General features: G+C 35.8%; 2 protein-coding genes across 3 annotated transcripts in view; one reads left to right on the top strand and one right to left on the bottom strand.

Moving 5' to 3' along the window:
• LOC145662555 (putative peptidoglycan muropeptide transporter SLC46) overlaps nucleotides 1–20390 on the bottom strand; it is a 91913-nt gene that overhangs the window by 27050 nt on the left and 44473 nt on the right. The gene's annotated exons all lie outside the window — the stretch shown is intronic.
• LOC145662556 (putative peptidoglycan muropeptide transporter SLC46) overlaps nucleotides 8384–20390 on the top strand; it is a 98023-nt gene continuing 86016 nt past the window's right edge. Inside the window, exon 1 of the mRNA XM_081728235.1 lies at nucleotides 8384–8574. The gene's annotated coding sequence lies outside the window, so the exon portion shown is untranslated. The remainder of the gene's footprint in view (nucleotides 8575–20390) is intronic.

Here is a 20390-nt window from a genome sequence, read left to right as displayed (position 1 = left end):
AATCAACTAGAAGGTAATCGTTCATTACATAACCGTATAAGTTATTCATGTCGAAGTACATAATGAACGTATAAGGTTGCCGTGAGTCAAATATTTCACACCTAAATACGGGTTATTTACGACAGCATGACGAAGATTGCATTGAGTAATACCCCTCAAATACCTGCTCAGTGAATAAATACATCTCAAACACCTGTCATTAGTTCCAACTTTACTCGCATGTACTTTAGCATTCCATTTCAAGTTAACCTGGGTGATGTATACATATAAGCGGGATCTAATTCGTAGCTCTTATTACAAATTTTACGGAAGCTCTCTAACACATCAGCGATAAGTAAAATGTCTCTAGTAAATAATGATCGTGAAAATCACCTAATGTACCACAATCGAAGGTTTTCCATGCTTTATCAGCATATTTATATTTCTCATCAGTACACATATTTTCGTTTAATAAATTACCAAATGCATGTTGAAGAGACAATTTGGTCTCCTTGAACCTATTGAAACCATCGACATATTCGTAACAAATTATATCCTTCCATTTGACTAACTCTAGATTCTCAATACCAAAATAAGCAATTGTGCTCTTCAGCTGATTTTCATTCAATATGCTTAATAATTTATCTTAACAAATCAAGTTTTAATTAAAAATAATAACTATGCAACAGTTTGCAAACTAACTACACCTATTGGCTTCATCACACACAGCACCTTCGATCTAGAGCTACTGTGTCTGATGAAGCCAGAAGGTGTAGTTAGTTTGCGAATTAAAACTTGCTTTGTCCTGAGATTTTTTCCTTTTGCTAATTTACTAAAGCAAAGCAACACGAATCAGATAAGTATGTTTACTAATGTATCAAGACTATTTGGAAAGAAGCGATACAAGTCAATGAAACGCAACAAGATCCTATACCCTTCGAACTTAAATCATTTTGAGAAGAACATCTTCTCATTCTGAGCTATTAGCTTGACTTTTCTGGTGTGAGCCCTAGCTCTTTAACAAACAGAGGTGCATCATGATTACTTAAAATACGAAAGAACACTGGTACGAAATTACGTTTGCTGTGTATTTGTAAGTTACAGCTGTTACAAATGATTCCAATGTATTCACCCGTTAAGTGGGTTATGGTGATTTCCTGTAGCATTGCCAAGAGTATATTCTTGTTCAGACTAATCACAACTTGTTGAAGCTTTGTGCTGTTTCTTTTATTCTTTTGTAAGTTCATGTGTTGAAATAGTCTGATGAAGTTTGATTATAATATGCGACAGCTCATTTTTTAAATTACGTAATAAATGTTGAGCTGTGTTTGGATCACATTCGCTGTTTCGTCTATACAACATTGGCTTACGGAAGCTTAAACTTTCTTTAGACCAACAAACTACGTATGCATAACTACGTACATGCTTAATGATGTTGATTTTCAGGTTGTGACGAAGTGCTTGGATCAGAAGCACAATCACGAGCTTGTAAAACACTCAAAGTCAGTACCTACTACAATATCGGCTTTTAAGGGGGCAGACTACTAAATATCTTTCAAAAGCTAACAACTATTCTTTTGTCCTTTTTTTTGTAAGTGAAAAGAGATAATGAAATGTAACTTACTCCAATAATAGATAATGCTATTCTACGCCCGAAAATACAAATCGGAAGAGTTTTCAGTGTTGTCATCCACAGAAATTATGGTGTGACCAGAATTTGAATTACCCAAAAATCTAGGTTAAGACAGCGACTAGAAAAATGAACTCAAAGGTAATTGATGATTTATCAAGCTGTCTTTGTTCCTTGTTATCTACTTTTTAAATTGTATTTGTATTTGTTTTGTAATATGTTATTTATTTTGTAAAATTTGTGTAAGTTATTACAAAATAAATACAAATATTATTTAAAAAGTAAATAACAAGGAACACAGCCAGCATTATAAGTCATCAGTTACCGTTGAGTTCATTTTTCTAGTTGCTGCCTTAACCTAGATTTTCGGGTAATTCAAATTCTGGTCACACCGTAATTTCTGTGGATGGCAACACTGAAAACTCTCCCGATTTGTATTTTCTGGCGTAGAATAGTATTATCTATTATTGGGATAAGTTGCATTTCATTATCTCTTTTCACTTACGAAAAACGGGCAAAAGAAATATTGTTAGCTTTTGAAAAATATTTAGTAGTCTGCCCCCTTAATATAGCTTTGTAGTTTCTAAATTGTAGGGCATAAATTTTTAGACTAGGCATTATGGTGCGTGAGGCTGATGCTCGTTACACAAAGTTGTGTGCTCTGCTAGCTTAAGTGTGTTGTTAAAATAGTGTAAGCATCGTTTCCAGATGTGTATGCTATGTTCATGATTAGACACTTGAATATTAATCAAGTGTAACAGATTATGTATCAAACAGTAGTGAAAATTTCGATGTTCTTTGATATATAAAAAATCAATAGGATACACAGCATCTGAAATCTGTATGTCACTTATACTCAGCGGAAAAGTACTTTTATTTTCATCTTCAAATGAATATGCATATATTGATATGAGTCTGTCAGGATAAAGTCAGTTATACTGGCGCTCAACTTTCTTTACATTACTATGTGACACGGAGAAGTTAATGTCTTCAAATGCTGGGAAAATCTCATCAAAATAGGGTTCATAGTAAGTAACTCGATTAGGATTTTGTTTGCAAACAACTGGGCGCAATTTTGCTGTTATGCACCAGAGATCACAGCTTTTTAAAATCTTTTATCCAGTCGGGTAGATCTACTGCTAGATTCGTATAAATCCTCTAAAGAGCTAACATCAATTCGTACCCAAAGGATTGGACACAAACTCTTGATTTTTGTACAGATCGAGCCTCTTGTTTCTCATGTACATTTTTTTTTTAAATTTCATTTAGCTTTGCTTGTATATCGTACTTTGTCAACTTATCTCAAAAGTTTCTGATTGGAATGAACAAAGGCGCGACTTTCATTATCGCTAGACGGGTTGATAAATATTGACTCTTTCAGTGATCTGTTATTGTTATTAAGAAAGCGTTAGGTTTATTGAAATCAAGAAATGTGAGATTGAGTGAGTGCGAGGTAATTAAGTTGAATTAATCAGAGGACGAGTTCTACTGAAATCGTCAAGCGTCCAGCCAAGGAAGGTTCCAGAAGAATGCATATCTAAGACGTCGAACATATAAAATTGGAGACGGAGAAGGAAAACAGGTTAGTAGTTTTCAGTATGTAGGCAATATATGTTATTAAAGAATATATGTAGTGCTTGTTTCCAAACACCACTTAAGTTATATTTAACGGCTTTCAGTTTTTGTACAGTTTTCGGGCTCCAAATAGGTATACAAGCATGTATAGGATAGGAATACCAAAAGAAGGATTTGGCAAGAAGTAAAATTTTTATTTTTTATTCCACAATAAATGAGAAAGTGACATATAGCATTGTTTATATGAAGTATGCGGCAAAAATATGGACACTAATAAAAATTCGAAAAATTGGTATAAAGAAGATTCTAGATAATAAATAGAATAAAACGGAAAAGCAGTGAGATATTTTGCAAAAAGTGGGGGAGAAAGGAAGAATATTAAATATAGTTAAAAAAATAGTTGGGATGTGATACTCAGAAGGAAGTTTGTATACACGACAAGGAAGTTTGTATATACAATATATTACATTTTGAAACTCGTAACAGAAGATAGATAGATTTTTTAAAACGAAGGAAATGAATAAAGAAGAAAGATAAGAAAAGAAAATGAAAATACATTGAAATCTTTTAGTTTATTGTCCAGGTCTATACCCTTTAGGCTAAGGGAGACGATGATTAAGGAAAATGAATGACGACGGAAAAATTGGAAAGATTAGAAAGTGGAAGGAAACGGGAGTAACCCGAGAAAACCCACGGATACGATGTCGTCCACCACAAACTTACCTGGCCGGGATCGAACCAGAGACCCCACACACCAGAGATAAGCGCTCTACAACTGAGGCGCTGGAGAAGAAAAGAGCAACTATTCAACACCGAAGTTAAGAAGGACCGGACGTACTATTAACGCAGACTCCGAACCACTACCGAAACTTGATTCCGCTGTAGTTGGCGGGTACATAGATCATGCAAAACAAACCCTCACAAAATAGGCCATTCCTCACCACGCTAGCTTGCCTTCAAGAGAACTGAAATATAGATCACGTCACCGGCCGAGGAGAAACACGAGAAAAATACGTAGCGGACGAAACACACCTTTATCCCTTCAAGCCGGAAGTCCAGTACGCACTCTTCAGTAATGCTTAATCTATGAGCGTTGTCTCGACCACAGACTCGCTTTATTTTAAAAAAAATTGACATTGCGTTGCCATCTATAGAGTTTTCTCCCACTAAGGTAGGGAAGTAGGAATTTAAATACTGACTTCAGGGATTAAATATTTGGTCCTAAAGTCTGTTCCAGGCAACCTGATAGGAAACTCCCCTACTTCCCACCACTTACCACTGCAGAAGGAAAAAGCAAGTCGTTGACCTTCACAGGGAGGGAAGCTTTTCTATTAAACAGAATCGTGTAAACTCAATTAGTACGTCGATTCCCTCGCACCTGATGTTGAGAAAGAACTGCTGTTCCTTTTAGCTATCAACCCCGAGTAACAAACAAGTACTGTTTTTAATTTTTGTCTTGTAGAAAAGTGAAAGAAATGGTGGAATGAAGAAATGAAAGAAATGGTGGAATGAAGAAAGTGGGAAAAAATGGGAGATCTCCGAGAAAACCCACACACGCTTTGTTCGCCCACCACAAAGTTCTTGGTTCGAGCTGGGATCAAACCAGGGACCCCATGCACCACAGGTGAAAGCTCTACCACTGAGTTTGGGGCCGCGGTGGCTTAGTGGTAGAGCGTTCACCTCTGGTTCATGGGATTCTTGGATCGATTCCAGCTCGCGCCAAGTGAGCTTTGTGGTGGACAAACACTGTGTGCGTGGGTTTTCTCGGGGTTCTCCCGTTTCCTCCCGCTTTCTTCATTCCGCCATTTCTTTCATTTCTCATAATCAACGTCTCCTTTAGCCTAACTGGCATAACCGTTGGACGTAAAACTCAAAGGATTTCATTTCATTTTATATTCTGCAAGGCATAGCCGTCTCTCTCTTGCAAGTTAATTACTGCATATGATTATTCCTGTTAATGGAGACCGATAATATTTCTAAGACAATAAACAATCACTTCCCCCTCTTCTGCAAGAGAGGCTCAGTAAGCAAAATTATTATTGGAACACTATTATCAGTATACTTATACACACACTCATATATATATATATATATATATATATATATATATATATATATATATATATATATATATATATATATATATATATATATATTAGGATGGTCCTTAATTACATGGCGAAAATATTTTTTCCCAATTTCTTTGCTCCCAACCCCTAAATTGGTTCCATGTCGGACCCAATTTATCCATGAAAAAAATGGGCTCAATCGTTGAATATTTAACCGACCCCCAAGCGACCTAAAGTTTGAATGCATATCCAATATGTTAATATATAGGAAAAGTATGGAATAAACCCTTCTTGCTTTAAAGCGGCTGAAGGGAAAGGGACCAAATCTTGGATACAGGGATTGGAAGTAATCCACATCTGACCGTGAGAAATAGCATGATGGCGGCCATTTTGAAGTCCGCAATTTTGTATTCGGACCCAAAATTTTAAATGGAAATGATGTTTTATGACATCGTTTATGGGTAGCCTTTTATTATACAAACATATCTTCTTATATTTTCAGCTTATCTCTGGTCATTTAATTCTTTTTTAGCTTTGAAATAATAGTTTATTATCTTTCAATATTGTTTTTTCCTTTATAGGTTACTGAAATATTAATAAACTATTATATACATGTAACAAGGAAATAATTATATATGTTGTTATATAATTACATCCCGTCGAAATACACACCAGCCTATATTGAAATTATTTAAATGAAATGAAATTACATAAATAATATAATGAATTTTTAAAATGATAATAAAAGAAAGCTGAAGGCTGTGGATAACTAGCCAAATTCTACTGCATCATTAAGCCAATTTTTGTATCATCTGGATACTTTTTTCTGTGTTCACTGACTATCTGCAATATGTATTGTTTCTCTTTTTCGTCCTTTGTTAAAATGTCCCCGTATTCTTGTATCAGTTTCACACCTCTCCGTGCAACATCATTCACCACCAGAATGTTTTTCAATATATTCAACCCACGTTGAAAGTTCACATCTTCTTTCCAAGTAGATGGGCATGTGCATTTCTTTCTTTACTTTATGGTTTAATTCAAATAAGGGAAACTATTCAACAATCTTATAAATCTGCAGCCCGTACAGAGATATAAACTCACAGAATATTAAGTTTTATTACTTCGGAGATATTATTTTCCATAGTTGATAATTATTACATGTTCAGAGATAAGTGAAAAATAAAGGCAGACGTCTGTTTGTTGTCAAAAGCTAACTCAAAATGATATATCACACGAGGTCATTTCTATTTAAAATTTTGTCCCCGAATCCAAGATGGTGGACGTAAAGATATACCTCAGCTCGGTCACTACTCAGCATCAGGTATGGATCTACTTCTACAACCTCTATCCAAGATATGATTCCTTTCCCTCAGCCATTTTTAAGTTACAAGAGTTTATTATAAACTTTTGCCATATACTATACATTGTAAATATATTGAGATGTTTAGGTCGCTTGGGGGTAGGTTAAATATTCTTCGATTGAACCCATTTTTTTCACAGATTAATTTGGTCCGACATGAAACCAATTTAGGGGTTGGGTGCAAAGAAATTCGGAAATCAAAAATTAAGGACCACCCTAATATATATATATATATATATATATATATATATATATATATATATATATATATATATATATATATATATCTTTTCTTGTTCTTTTTTAATGTAAGAACATCTGTTAATAAGAGAGGAAACGAGTTTTTTTTTTTTTTCAAGCATTTCAGCTTCTATTGTTATCATCTTAACGCTCTGATAATTTACCCATACATATTGTACTTGGTTTTCGATTTTACATCGTGTGAGTTGGTTTTATCGAGGTTCTCCCGTTTCTTCCCACTTTTTCATTCCAACATTTCATTCATTTCTCATCATCATCATCGCCTTTAGCCTAGCTGGCATAAGCGTGGAACGTAAAACTTATAAAGATTTCATTTTCGGTTTTCGATTTTATATTATGAAATTCTTGAATCAATAAGTAAATAACCATTCAATTACCAACCTTGCCATCTCTTGCCATTGCCAAAAAGAAGAAAAATAAACAATAAAATTTCCATTAGAATAACACTGTTACTTACCTTACTAATACAGGCAAATGTAATTAAGTGTTTTAAAATACATAGTGTTATTATGAAGGTTGTAATTTGTTATGTACAAGACATATTTAGATACGTTTTATACCTCCGTGTGCGGGGGCTGATGGTGGAAGACGGAACACCAACGTTCACCTGTACTTGAGCGTGGTGGGAGGAAAACTTCTTCTTTTTCCTATCAGGCTACGTGAAACAGATTATAGTTTAGTTTTGACGGTTGGGGAGCAAGTGCCGTAGTGGCAGAACGTTCTCTTCTTGCGCTAGAGGTAGCTGGTTCGATCTCAGGGGAAATTTTAGTTTGTGGCGGACAACATGGTGTCTGTGGATTTTTCTCGAGGTTCTCCCCTTTCCTCTCACATACTCATTGCACCAATTCTTTCATAATCATTCAAGTTCATTAATCATAGTCTCCTTTAGCCTACAGGGTATATTCGTGGGACGTAAAAAAAAAAAAAGAAATATCTTTTCATTTTATTCGCCTTCACAGTTATGCACGTGTTCATCTTGTGGCGTGTCCAGTGTTTTACATTAATTTCCAATTTGAAGTGGAAAACGGGATCGTCACGTAGTTAATGAAATGTTAGAAGAACAAAAACTTTAGGTGGCGTATTTAGAACACGAATTAATCAGTTCTAATTTGATTGTTTTTGCATTGATTTTTTTTTTTTTTTTAAATTTGGATAGTGTGAAACAGGGACTTCCGTATACTCTAATTATCCACACTTATTTTGACGAAGCACTTTCTAATTTTTCAAGGTTTAAATGCATACAGTTTAACGATATTATGTGATTCATACGTCAAGGGCAATTACAGATCTGTTTCACTTTTAAACCACTTAAGATGGACAATATACTGTGATTTAAAAAAAATTCAGAAAGTGTCTGTTTTCTTTAAGTAGAGCAAGAGTAGTACAGAATCAATCAGTATCTTCGCATACTACATAGTAGTATATACAATACTCGTACATAATGCTTCGTAAGCTGTAGATTATTTTTATCAAATGTTCTGTTTGAAGGTCACATGAAATTGCTTAAAGTTGCAGACACACGGAATGAAATGCTGCAGGATTACAATCAGTGACAAATGCATAAGAGTACGTGTTATGAAATGGCTTATTTGAAAACAACGTATGGAGCATCACGAAGAGCACGATGTAGTCTAGTAAAGAGACGCGTGGCTTTATCGAATGAACATTAAGCTCTGGTTCCTGATAACATTCGTTCAGAGGTAGGTCATTCTATTGTTAAAATAGATAATATTCGCTATTATTATTATTATTATTATTATTATTATTATTATTATTATTATTATTATTATTATTATTATTGTAATGTTAATCCTATCAAACTTAAGGAAATATAAACATGGTATGCCTCTGGATTGACTTTTTTCAAAATAATGAAAAAGCAGAGAACTGTATGGCGATTTAAGTTTGTGATTATTAGAAAGTACACTGAAATCATAGTTCTCTATTTGTTCCTTACAAAATGAAAAGTCTATCAGGTGTTGAACTTACGGATTCATAAACCAAATGAAACAAGTGGTCAAATTTGAAGTGGTGGTTAATTTAATTTTCCACTGTTATAAAATTAAATGAGAAGAGATACTGGGCCAGTGAAATTTAATTTAATTTTTAGTTTAACGTCCCACGTTATGTCCTTTAGGTTCAAGAAGACGGATGATTAATGAAAGTGGATGATTGTGAAATTAAATTGTTTTGCTCTACCAGCAGGAATCGAACTCAGGACAGCACCAAAGGCCACTAGACCACCGGGGAGGGCTACTACTTGCTGGTAGAGAGAGTTGAGTTGAGTTGATTTTGAGTTTAACGTCCCGTTCAGCAACGAGGCTATATGAGACGTGGACCTACTGATTAACGTGGAATCCGAACCACATGAGCTCCCGCCGGGAATCGAACTCGGGTCTCCCACGCCAAAGGCGCGTATGCTAACCGTTTAGCCACGGATGAGCTCTGCTGGTAGAGTTTGTATAAAGTATAAGAAGTAAATAAATGTTAGTTATAGTAGTTATACGTAATACCGTGTTACAATAAACCACAAATAACATTATCCATACTGAGAAAAATCTGTTATCTGGACAGCGGTATATTGTACTAATATACGGAATCCTTATGTTTACTAAATGAGCTCCTCCGTGGCTAAGCGGTTAGCGTACGCGCCTTTGGCGCGGGAGACCCGGGTTTGATTCCCGGCGGGAGCTCATGTGGTTCGGATTCCACGTTAATCAGTAGGTCCACGTCTCATATAGCCTCGCTGCTGAACGGGACGTAAAACTCAAAATCAATCAATCAATCAACCTTATGTTTACTAAGGTAGTGAAATCAGTACGGAGCATACGTTATTCACACTGCCCTTAGATGTTTCACCGTGCCATTGCAGGATGTCTGACATCTAACAGTTTTCTGTATATTACATACGCATACGTATTTTACATACGTCAACTATATGTTACATATGTCTATCTGTATGTGAGATCTGGCCGTCTATATTCAGTTCTTTCGTTCTTGCGGAAAGTATGTTTATTCGGAACACTTATACATTCGGAAAATATGTATAAAACAGACTTTTCAGTTAGACCCCCTAGGATTTACACATGTAACCTACGTTTTTATAAACGCTACATTGTTTTTTTTCTCTTTCTGTGCCAATTCATATGGGACCTTGCAGCTACACCCCACTTTTACTTGGAATGTATTTAGTTAGGAGCACTATTAATTAGCTTTTAATCCTCAAAAATAAATAAATAAATAAATAAATAAATAAAATAAAATAAAATAAAATAAAAAATAAAAATAGGAAGCCACTAAAGCGAATCTTTCTTTCCTTAATGATAGAATTCTCACCTTTGGTGCAAGGGATACCTGATTCAATCCTAAACCGTGAGAGTTCGTGATAGACAACATAGAGTCCGTTAACTTTCTCGACGTTCTCTCGTTTATTCCCACATTCTAATTCCACAATTTTTTTTTATAATAATTCACTTTCATTAATCAACCTCTTACTTTAGCCTACAGCGCATAATCGCGGGACGTAAACAAGAAATTAAATTTTACTTAGTATAAGAATAATAATGGAATAATATGGAACAAAATAAAATAAGTAACCAAATTTATATGAGAGGGTTAACTTAAGTTTTTACAATACTACGAAACTAAGTTTTGTGTGTATGTGTGTGTGCGCGTGTGTTTGTTTATCGTTATATAATTTGGGAGCTAATTCTATGATGCAAGATTGGAGGGTAGTTTCAAGTATGTTAACTGAGGAACTTAGACTCTCTTTTAAACGTGATTAAAAAGTAAAAGACTGTTAAAAGAAAGCTGAGTATGTGGTTAGTACAGAGGCGTACCTAGGGTGCGGCAAGCAGAGTACGTGTCCTGGGCACTAATGTCAAAGGGGCGTGAAACGCAAGCCGTGTCGAAAGAAACAGCAGTCGGTCTTCACATTAACTTCAATGTGCTCGATGTTACTACTTCTATATTTCTTAATCTCCCGTGGAGTTGTTTACTTCGTCAATCGACAGTGAAATCAAATACAGATTAACTGTATCTAATCCTGTGACGGATTTGAAACAGGGCCAAAACTTGTGGGGGGGCTCTGCCCCTCCAGGGAAGCTCCTTGCAGTTCGAGGGGGGCCCACTTTAAGACAAAAGTTTCTTACTCCATATACAATAAGAGCATGAAATTAGAAATGAAGCATCAAACAGGTTAACTACATTACAGAAACAAAACAACACACAAAAGGCAAATAAAACAAAAGCGAGTCGTGGCCTATTTCAGTAAAAAACGTCTTACTATTAGGCCCCAGAAATAATAGTTATTCGTATGGGTTTGAAATTTGTCAATATTATGCCCTTAATTAATTTGTAGTGTATGGAACGGGCACAGGGGCGTAACTAACGGTCCCGCAGACTTTTCCGTGCTGGAGGACTCACAGGCTCCGGGGAGGGGGCATAAAGAGTAAGAGAAAGATGAAAAGAGGGGGCCAAGAATTAGAAAAACAACTTTACCTAGGGTGTCCAAATACACGTATTAATGTTTACCCCCCCCCAGAAAAAAATCTAAGTTATGGCGCTGATTTGAATTTAAGTGGCGTTCATTGTTATTAGCTGAAAGTTCGCAGTGCGTTATCCATATTAGCGTTTCAATAATACCCAGAAATGCCGTGTGCCGTGGTGACGAAATAGTCTGTCTGATCTTGTATTCATTGCTCTGATGGCACCTATTCAAAATCACTGTGTTTTTGTTTTATTATTTGCTTTTCCTTATTTTTCTTTCTTCTGATTACGTATTATCTTTGTTGATGTCGGTTCATGGAACGAAACATGCATTTATAGTGATATTGTTTGGTACTATTGAAGCCCTCTACATCTTCTTCTATTGCTTAAAACAATGATTGTGGAAAATGAAAAGTGCTTTTCTACGGTTCTGAAATCGGAGTAAAAGCTAGGTGAAGTCCATGGTTGGAAGCAGTGAAGGTACCCACTGAAAGTACATTGGAGAATTAGGCCTACTTTCGATTCTTCATGCATGACAAGGAAAAACACCGTGTGCGTGGGTTTTCTCGAGGTTCTCCCGTTTTCTATCACTTTCTTCATTCCATCATTTCGTGCTTTATCATCATCATCATCATTGTCATAACCGTCTTCCTTAGCCTCAGAATATAATCATGGAACATTGAATTACCTGTAAAAAACATAGACTAGTTCTGCAAATGATTCTTGAATTACAGACTTCTAACTTGAGATTTTTTGAACAAGGTACTCACTTTAATCAACTGAGTTCAAAAGCTTCTCTAGAATCCTAAGATGAACCTCCATGATGCCATAATTGATTTTTTAAGCTCTCAAAGATCACTTTTATGCCAAAAGACAGTAAAAGTCATATTTTTAGTCTGAGTCCTTGGAAAAATGATTTAACCTTTGTTCAAGAAAGAAATTCAATGATATTTCGAGAGATCGCAAAAGAAGAAATTGAAAAAAGTAATACAGGATTCACTCGGCTGTATTCTCATTGAAATGTATGAAGGACTCAAGATGTTGATTCAAAATTCGAGTTCGTTCTGAACTTGAATACTGTGTGTTGCGGTGCTTAGAAAACGATTACAGAAGCCTGTGCAAAATCTTAGGAGTGATTGCAATACATAGTAGCCAAGCCATACGAAAAGAAATTTGGACTGGAAGATGTTGTTCTCAACTTGAACTGTAACAATTTTCAAAGCCTGGTGAGCTACTTGGGTTCATCGTGTTGTATGGAGATCAGAGTATATTCGCAAAGCTGCAATGCTAAATAATACTAACTATTGCTGGTTCCATTGTCAGCTTTGAAGGATCAATCACCAAATAGGAGCATTCTTTTGTACTTAAAAGCGCTCATGCGTACGTGGTCTTCCTATGTTATGTGTTGAGAGGATAGAAGTTGAAAAACGAACTATGAGGACATTATAGGCAAATTTGCAGAAGTCGAGGCAAAAAGAATAACCTTATAATTTGTATGAGAAAAGAATGTAATAATGATATTTAGAAGTAAGACAAATTAAATTTTCAACCCTCTTAAATATTTGGATCTGAAAAATAGTTACGTTAGACCTAAACTGATTAAAATATTTTGAATAGCAAAATTTGGCTTCTTCTCTGCACCCAAAGTCAGTATTGTGATTCAGAAAAAAGGAAAAGGAAGAATTAAAATAATTTAAACGTAAGGATGATGATAGTATAGGAAGGTAGAGCACAACTTATTCACTTGTTCTACGTACTATTAATAGCAGTAGCGTAGCGTGATATTCCGAAAGGGGATGCCAAAGTTAGTCATTTGTGCGATATAGTACTACTGCAAGCAGCAATACATAGCTATTCCGAATAGAAATATAGGGTTATACAAAATTTAGGAGGAAGCCCCCCTAATTGGAGGTCTAGTGGGGCATAGAGAAGCGAATGCGTGGATTACGTTAGAATTTAAAAAACAATTGTCTCAGCTCCTTGCTACTACCGTTGTGACGAGAAAACTAGGCCCCACTTTTGTATGAACATTGTTTCCAGCATCGTTCCCTTCATTTCTTTCTCGTGGGCGGCTTTTTTCTCCACATACCACACGTCAATCTCGTTCTTTCAAAAAAAAAAAAAAAAAAAAAATCGCCCCTATAAATTTGTCATCTTGGATCCGGAACTCAGACACCCGTTCGTGAATATGGGCCTGATTGTATATATCATTTGAAGATGTAAATACAAAGCACTTAAACCAACTCTGGGGGCCTGTTTCTGTATCCAGATACTGAAGTCAAGGGCGCAAATCTGTCTTCAACTTTCGTGGGATGGGTAAGAAGACTGTTCCCATAATCCTTTCCTTTTTTAACGAAGTTCAAAATATTTATGAAGTTGAAAAAAATGCTGTGGAGGATTAGGGAAGCAGAGTTGTCTATAACATCGGCAGGAGGGTACATTTTAAGGCTTATTGTGGGGGGAGGGGAGAAGAGACTCATATTACAGTAGATGAATCAGATTTCTGAGGTAAACCTGTTGTACTCGTATATTATATACCAAATGATGTAGATGAAATAGTGGTACATATCATTATTACAACTCAGTGCCGTGAGCACATTCTGAAATTTGAATATATGCATAATAATAATTGATATGTTTCTACTTACGCATCCAAATGATCCACATTAAAATTTTAGGACATTTGTTTTATAACAATACAAATAATGACTTCCCCAAAACTATGAAAGAAAATCAATCAGGCCTATATTTGGCGCAACAATACTCTTATCTGAGCAAAATTATGATTACCACAATAGCATTATAGGAATTGTTACAGGAATCAAACAAATAGTTGAAAATAGACTACTAATAATTAATGACAATGAAATATTAAAGAATAAGATTCTTTTTTAAAAATGAAACAAGTCAAAGGACATCAGTTTCGTTTGTGGCAGTCGGATGGAAATCATCATCACAATCTCAAATCGGATTATTGGGGGGGGGGACAAGATTGTAGGGAACATGTCCCCCTTATGTCCCCGAGATTTGTGCCAGTGACTGAAGGGCCCTGGCACAATCTTTGCGAGTGACGGGGAGTGCTGGCTCTCTTGATCCTGATCGGTGATCGTAATTCTACAGAATGCTTTATATTTATGCCTGTGTCTTTGAGCTCCTTTACGATGAAGATTACAATTACGATGCATTTAGTTGTGATTAAGGCATAACTATTTTAATACTATTATTTACATAATCGGCATGCTTCAAAAATGCGTTGAACTAACCATTTCCATTTTGTTCTATTTCCTTTATATTAGGGTTCGTACGTTCTGTTCAGAAACTATAGCTTAGTTCAAAATATATACAGTTGGAAATACTTGAATATGCCAGCGTATATCTAAAGCAAATGTAGGGTTGCAAGGGATGAGGAGGAGTGAGAAGGGAAGTATTGCGCATGCGCATTCAACAGAAAGCAGACGATATTCCCGATGCTTTCAGTAGGCCTGGAAGCCCGAGGAAAATAGCATACGACAGGAGGAAAGACAGAAAATGTGCATCTGAGCGACGCGCATGCGTAGGTTCCTCTTGTCAAAGTAAGTCGAGAGAGCGCGCCAGAAGATTGCAGTGGAAATAATTGTGATAATTACAAGCAAACAATTTATATATAATGAAATACGTACTTTTTCTTATTAACAGGGGATGCCGGGCATACCGGCGTTCTCTTACGCTACGCCGCTGATTAATAGTAGATACACCACTGGATTAGTATCAGGGGCATAGCGCTCAAGAAAGCCGTCGAAGTGCCACTTTCCCCGAGTAAACAAAAAAAAGTATTAGGGGTAAATGGGGACAGGCGTTTTCTGAAATCTGGTAAAAAAATATGAAAACATTTTCTCCAAATTTGAAGAGTGTGGATATAGTGCCATTGGTCTGGTAGAATGGTTTTAACTAATACGAAGAGTATAAAAGAATACCCCTATGCCAAAAATGGGCCCATGTTTTAGCATGTGATCAACTTTCATAGATCTTGAAGCGTTTGGCTATCCTGAGGTAATTGTCACAGAAGCACCTGGGGAAAACATTGTACGGCTAAGAAGAGATGATAAAGTATCCATAAAAAATGAATATAGAGTGTTATGTTTGTCAGTATATGTACAACTGAGGTGTCCCCATTTACCCCACATATTTGTACAGTGGAATAAGTGGGAACACAAATGTTATACCTGTGGGGAAAGTGGGGACACAAATGTTATACCTGTGGGGAAAGTGGGGACACAAATTTTAAAGCTGTAAGGTAAGTGGGGACACGGACACAGATGCAGGTATTTCCAATATTACATCTGAAGATGATGAAGACAGTGCAATGCCTAGCTTAGAGCACGTGGAAGAAAATAAGTATTATGGAGTTGTGGTTACGTGAAAAATTGGTATATTGGTAAAGTCATAAAATCAGTTAGCAAAAATGTGTATGAAATGAAGTTCCTTAAACGAATTGGCACGCAGTTTCGTTTTGTACTTCGAGAAGATGTAGATACTGTACACAAAAGTGCTATTTTCTATGATCCTGTAAAGTTTGACAGTGTGATGCCTTACGTAATTTAGCCTTCTATTGTAGCTGATATTGATAAACACTATCGTTTCTTTGAGGCAAAATTGTAGACTAGAAATCTTGTTCATGCTGTCAATGTTTTGTGTAGACCCTATTTTCATCGTGTAAACTACAAGTAGATTTGTATTAGATGCCTTACAATGCTCAGTAATAGTCATCACTTATTAAGGCAACGACCTATAAATCTACATAAGCTACATGGTGTAGCCAACATTTACTCTTATTTGTCCGTTTCTAGAGCTATTAGGCACCAATAAATTAGTTAGTATTCAGTATTTGGTTGTCATAGTCCAGAGATGTACCTAATTAGGAGCTCTGTTTTTCTTTATGTACTAGACTAAAGCTTATTTTGTTTGTCTCTACTTTCCCCATATCAAATATTAACCCTCAGGGGAAACTGTAATCACATATTTTTCATTATTTCAATGTTTCTGGGATAAGTAAATGATGTCCAATAAATATTTGTAATATCAGAGATTTCTGAACAAAATAGAACATACTTTTGAAATATTGACATTACTTTTTTTTTCTACATTCGCCACATTACCACCTTCAAAATGTATCTCTGGCTAGAACTGCAGCAGAAATATGAAACTTGGACCTGTCACAGTAAACAACAGATACTCTGTCCCCACTCATCCTTCTTTATTGCCTGTGTTAACATATGGGAGGGAACAGGGTTGTCCCTACTTACCCCAAAAAGCGAAGTAAATGGGGAGAGTAACTGATTTTTAATAAACATTTTATTGTGGAACAAGTATTTACATGGCTTCAAAATGGACCCTATGGTTATCAAGTGTATAAACCAAAGTTAATATGACCATACTTTCAGTTTGATAATCCGAAAACTATTACTGATACAATAGTTGAAAGTTGAAAGCTGCGTGTCCCCACTTACCCCAACTACACCTAATACAAATAATGGAGAATATTAAGAATGATTCATTAAATATTCAAGATAGAGCTTTCCTTTATTACAAAACAAGTTACATCATTAGTACTTATTTTAAAATAGAGATACTTCAATTTGATAAAATTGCGATAAAAATAAAAGGTGAGAAAAAGCCGCCAAAAGTCACAACTGAACAGAATACTGTGCTTATTAGCGTCAAAACAGTCAGAAGAAAACTCCACAAGCAGAGTATTGATGGCAGATCTGCAGTTCCCAAACCACTAGTAACTGTTGCTATACGGAGAGAGTGGTGCAGCGCCCATAAAGAATGAACAATGGAGCAGTGGAATACTGCCATCTGGTCGGATGTCTTTTCCTGTACATTGTTTTCAACTCCTGCCCGAGTTTATGTGTGGAGAACGCTAGCTCAACCGTACGATATAGAGTGTCTTACCAAGAGTGAATTATGGCGGTGGTTTAGTGACGATTTAGGCAGCAATATTTTGGTATTCTGCCAGACCCATCATCACCCTGCATGGGCATGTCACTGCCAAGGACTTCGTAACCATTTTGACTGACCAGCTGCATCTCATGGTGCAAACTTTCTTCCCAGATGGTAATGCTGTGTTTCAAGATGACAGAGACCCTTTTCATACAGCTCATATCGCGCAGGACTGGTTTGATTAACATGAAGATGAAATGTCACATTTGCCATATGGCCTCCACAATCACCAGACCTCAATATCATTGAGTTTTTGTGGTGACTTTTGGAGACCAAGGTGCGAGCCCGCTGCCCACCAGCGTCGTCTCCACAACAACTTGCAGCTGCTTTGGCGGAAGAATTTCACAACATCCCTTTGACAACCATACGCGACCTGTATTTCTCCATTCCTCGTCGACTACAGGACGCTCTGCGTGCCAAAGGTGGTCCTACTCGCTATTAATAAAGATAATATGCAATTTTTCAGGTGTTTCCGTATTTTTGTCCATCCTCTATATCTTCTTTTAGATTCTGATTAGGCTTAAATATTAATCGTTAATTAATTAATTATTATTCATTCACCTAAACTTCGCAAAAGCAACGTTTTACACATCTGTGATTATTAAAATTAAACACCCAGAATACACCTACGATTGGATAATTCTTTTAAATTCCAGCATAAAATCATCCTACATACCGCATTTAACAATTTCCTATTTACCAACTAGTTTCAAATTAATGGTTAAAGACTTTTTAACGACAATCACAGAACAATAGGACTATGCAGTAAATTAATGATAAATTTTCACATGAAATTTTTAATAAGACAGGTAAGAACGCATCAAAATCTCCATGTCAATTGAGAATGTCAAAAGTCTCTTATATTTTTCTGAATACATACTAATATATTCAGGAGAAGAACTTCATTTATGCATCGACTTATTTCGCTTAAATATGTTCTCGTCATATTTGTATTATCGTATGCAGTCACATGCATCGTACCATTGGGAAACAGACATGTTTGTCTAACTCAATAAAATGTATATTAACTCGTGCATTTCGGTGTTCCTTATTTATGTTTGAGAATGTAAAGTTATGCATGTATACATGAAGGACTAGAAATAACCTATATATTAAACGTAGACATATGAACGTTGTTACAAATAAATACAGAAAAAAATAACATAAAATCAAGATTGTCCACAATCAAATTCTTTACACACAGAATGCCACATACTAAATTAATGCAATTCAGCTGAAGAATAATAATACGTACCGCATGGCTAAAGAAGAAAAGTATACATAGTGTAATTGTAAATAACTCGCAAATGAATAGACGGAAACGTCTCAATTTTTGTAGTCTTATAGTTTAATGTTCTATTATTACTTTGCAACGTGATGAAGATCTGGTGATGAACTGGTGTTTAAGTGTTCAAAGTGGTGGCCGTTAGCATCAATACACTGGCGATTCCGCTGAATTGCTGCACGAACTACCGACTGCATCGTGCCAAGTTCGATAACTGTACAGAAACGTTCGATGTCTGCACATAGGCAACGTCGGAGTGGCGCGTTCACCGCTTCCCTTTCACGGGAACCTCTTGTGTCAAGAACAAAAACAAGATATTTGCATACGGCGTCAATTGGGTGAAAAGGTTCTGACTGCATTTTCAGACTAACAAGAAACGTGATTTTTAATCATTTTTACCTAGTGGCGTCGGTTATCTTCCCAATGATAAGCCTGCGATACGTCTCGTAAACAAAGGAACAGTCCCGATTTTGGACCCGAGCGTCCCGCGTCCCTGTAAATTTAGTCGGGACAGACAAATGTCCCGTATTTTAATCCTGTCCCATTTCTGCTATTAATATCAGCTTCTTCGAAAAGTGAAAAATGTAAAATTCTGACATTGATTGGGAATCCTGTAGTGAATGAACAATAAGCTGTAACATGTGACAGTTTCGAGAAAGTTATCTCACCACCCTCTCCGATTTGATAGCGAGCGAAATTTGCAATGCTACTTTTTCCATTGCATTCATGGTGGAAATTCGGACACTTTCCAACACCAAAAAACAAGCAAACATAAGACGGCTTCGAGTGTTTCTACATCTCCATACACAGGGAAGACGTGTGACTTTTTCTCCAGCAAGACATTAAGATACGTTAACAAGAATTATAATCTTATTGAGAGGTTAGAGCACAGAATAGTGCTTTGGTATTGGGCTTAATTCTGGCCCTGACAATTAGGTCTATACACGACGCAAGGAGAAAAATCAACTTTTCATCAGATTAAAAACTGACAAACTTAATTTTTTTTAAATACAGCCATATAAATAAATATTGCTAAATGTGCGAATAATATTGAAGGTAGATTGTAAAACGAGACTATACTTTGTTCATAACCAAAGCTACAATTCATTGGATTGTGTTGGAAAGTTGAGGGGAAAGGGGATCGAAGGTGTCCCGTATTCTCATGAAAAACATATGGCAGGTTCACCCATTTAAAACGCACTCATTTTGGCGCATTTATTTAAACTAAACAATTCTATAGCATATAGTAAACGATTTTTTTAAAACGTACTCAAAAGTTTTAATTTACGATTTTTAAAGTCCAAATTGTTTTCAAGCGCAACGGTTATTTATCCAAAATTTATAAATAAGTATTCCAGGAACTTGCAGCAGTGCCACTCCGAACAAGAAACCTCCGCGTATCTTACATACTATACTATTAAGGAAACAAAATGCTTATATGTATATATATTATATCTAGCCAATGTTATTGTTCGTTTAAATGGAAATGAAGCATATCTCTGAAAATCTATAACTTTTGGCGTTTATTATTTTCAGATGCATGATGCAGCTCATAACAACGAACTTAATTACCAACTTTACAAAACCATGGATAATTTATATCCATAATTAAAGATTTATTACATAGTTTTACGACAAATCACAGTGATAATTTATAATAATTTTCAGTTATGTAGCTAATCTGTCTAATAAATACTTTGTTTCCAATACACGCTTATTTATTCAATTTATACATCTCTATATCATATGCTGGATGATATA

The sequence above is a fragment of the Thermobia domestica genome, chromosome 10, assembly GCF_964235325.1.
Source record: "Thermobia domestica chromosome 10, izTheDome1.hap1.1, whole genome shotgun sequence".
In the NCBI taxonomy this organism is placed as follows: Eukaryota; Metazoa; Arthropoda; class Insecta; order Zygentoma; family Lepismatidae; genus Thermobia; species Thermobia domestica.
The sequence above is the reverse complement of the archived record's forward strand: the minus strand, read 5'-3'. Positions and strand labels throughout refer to the sequence as shown.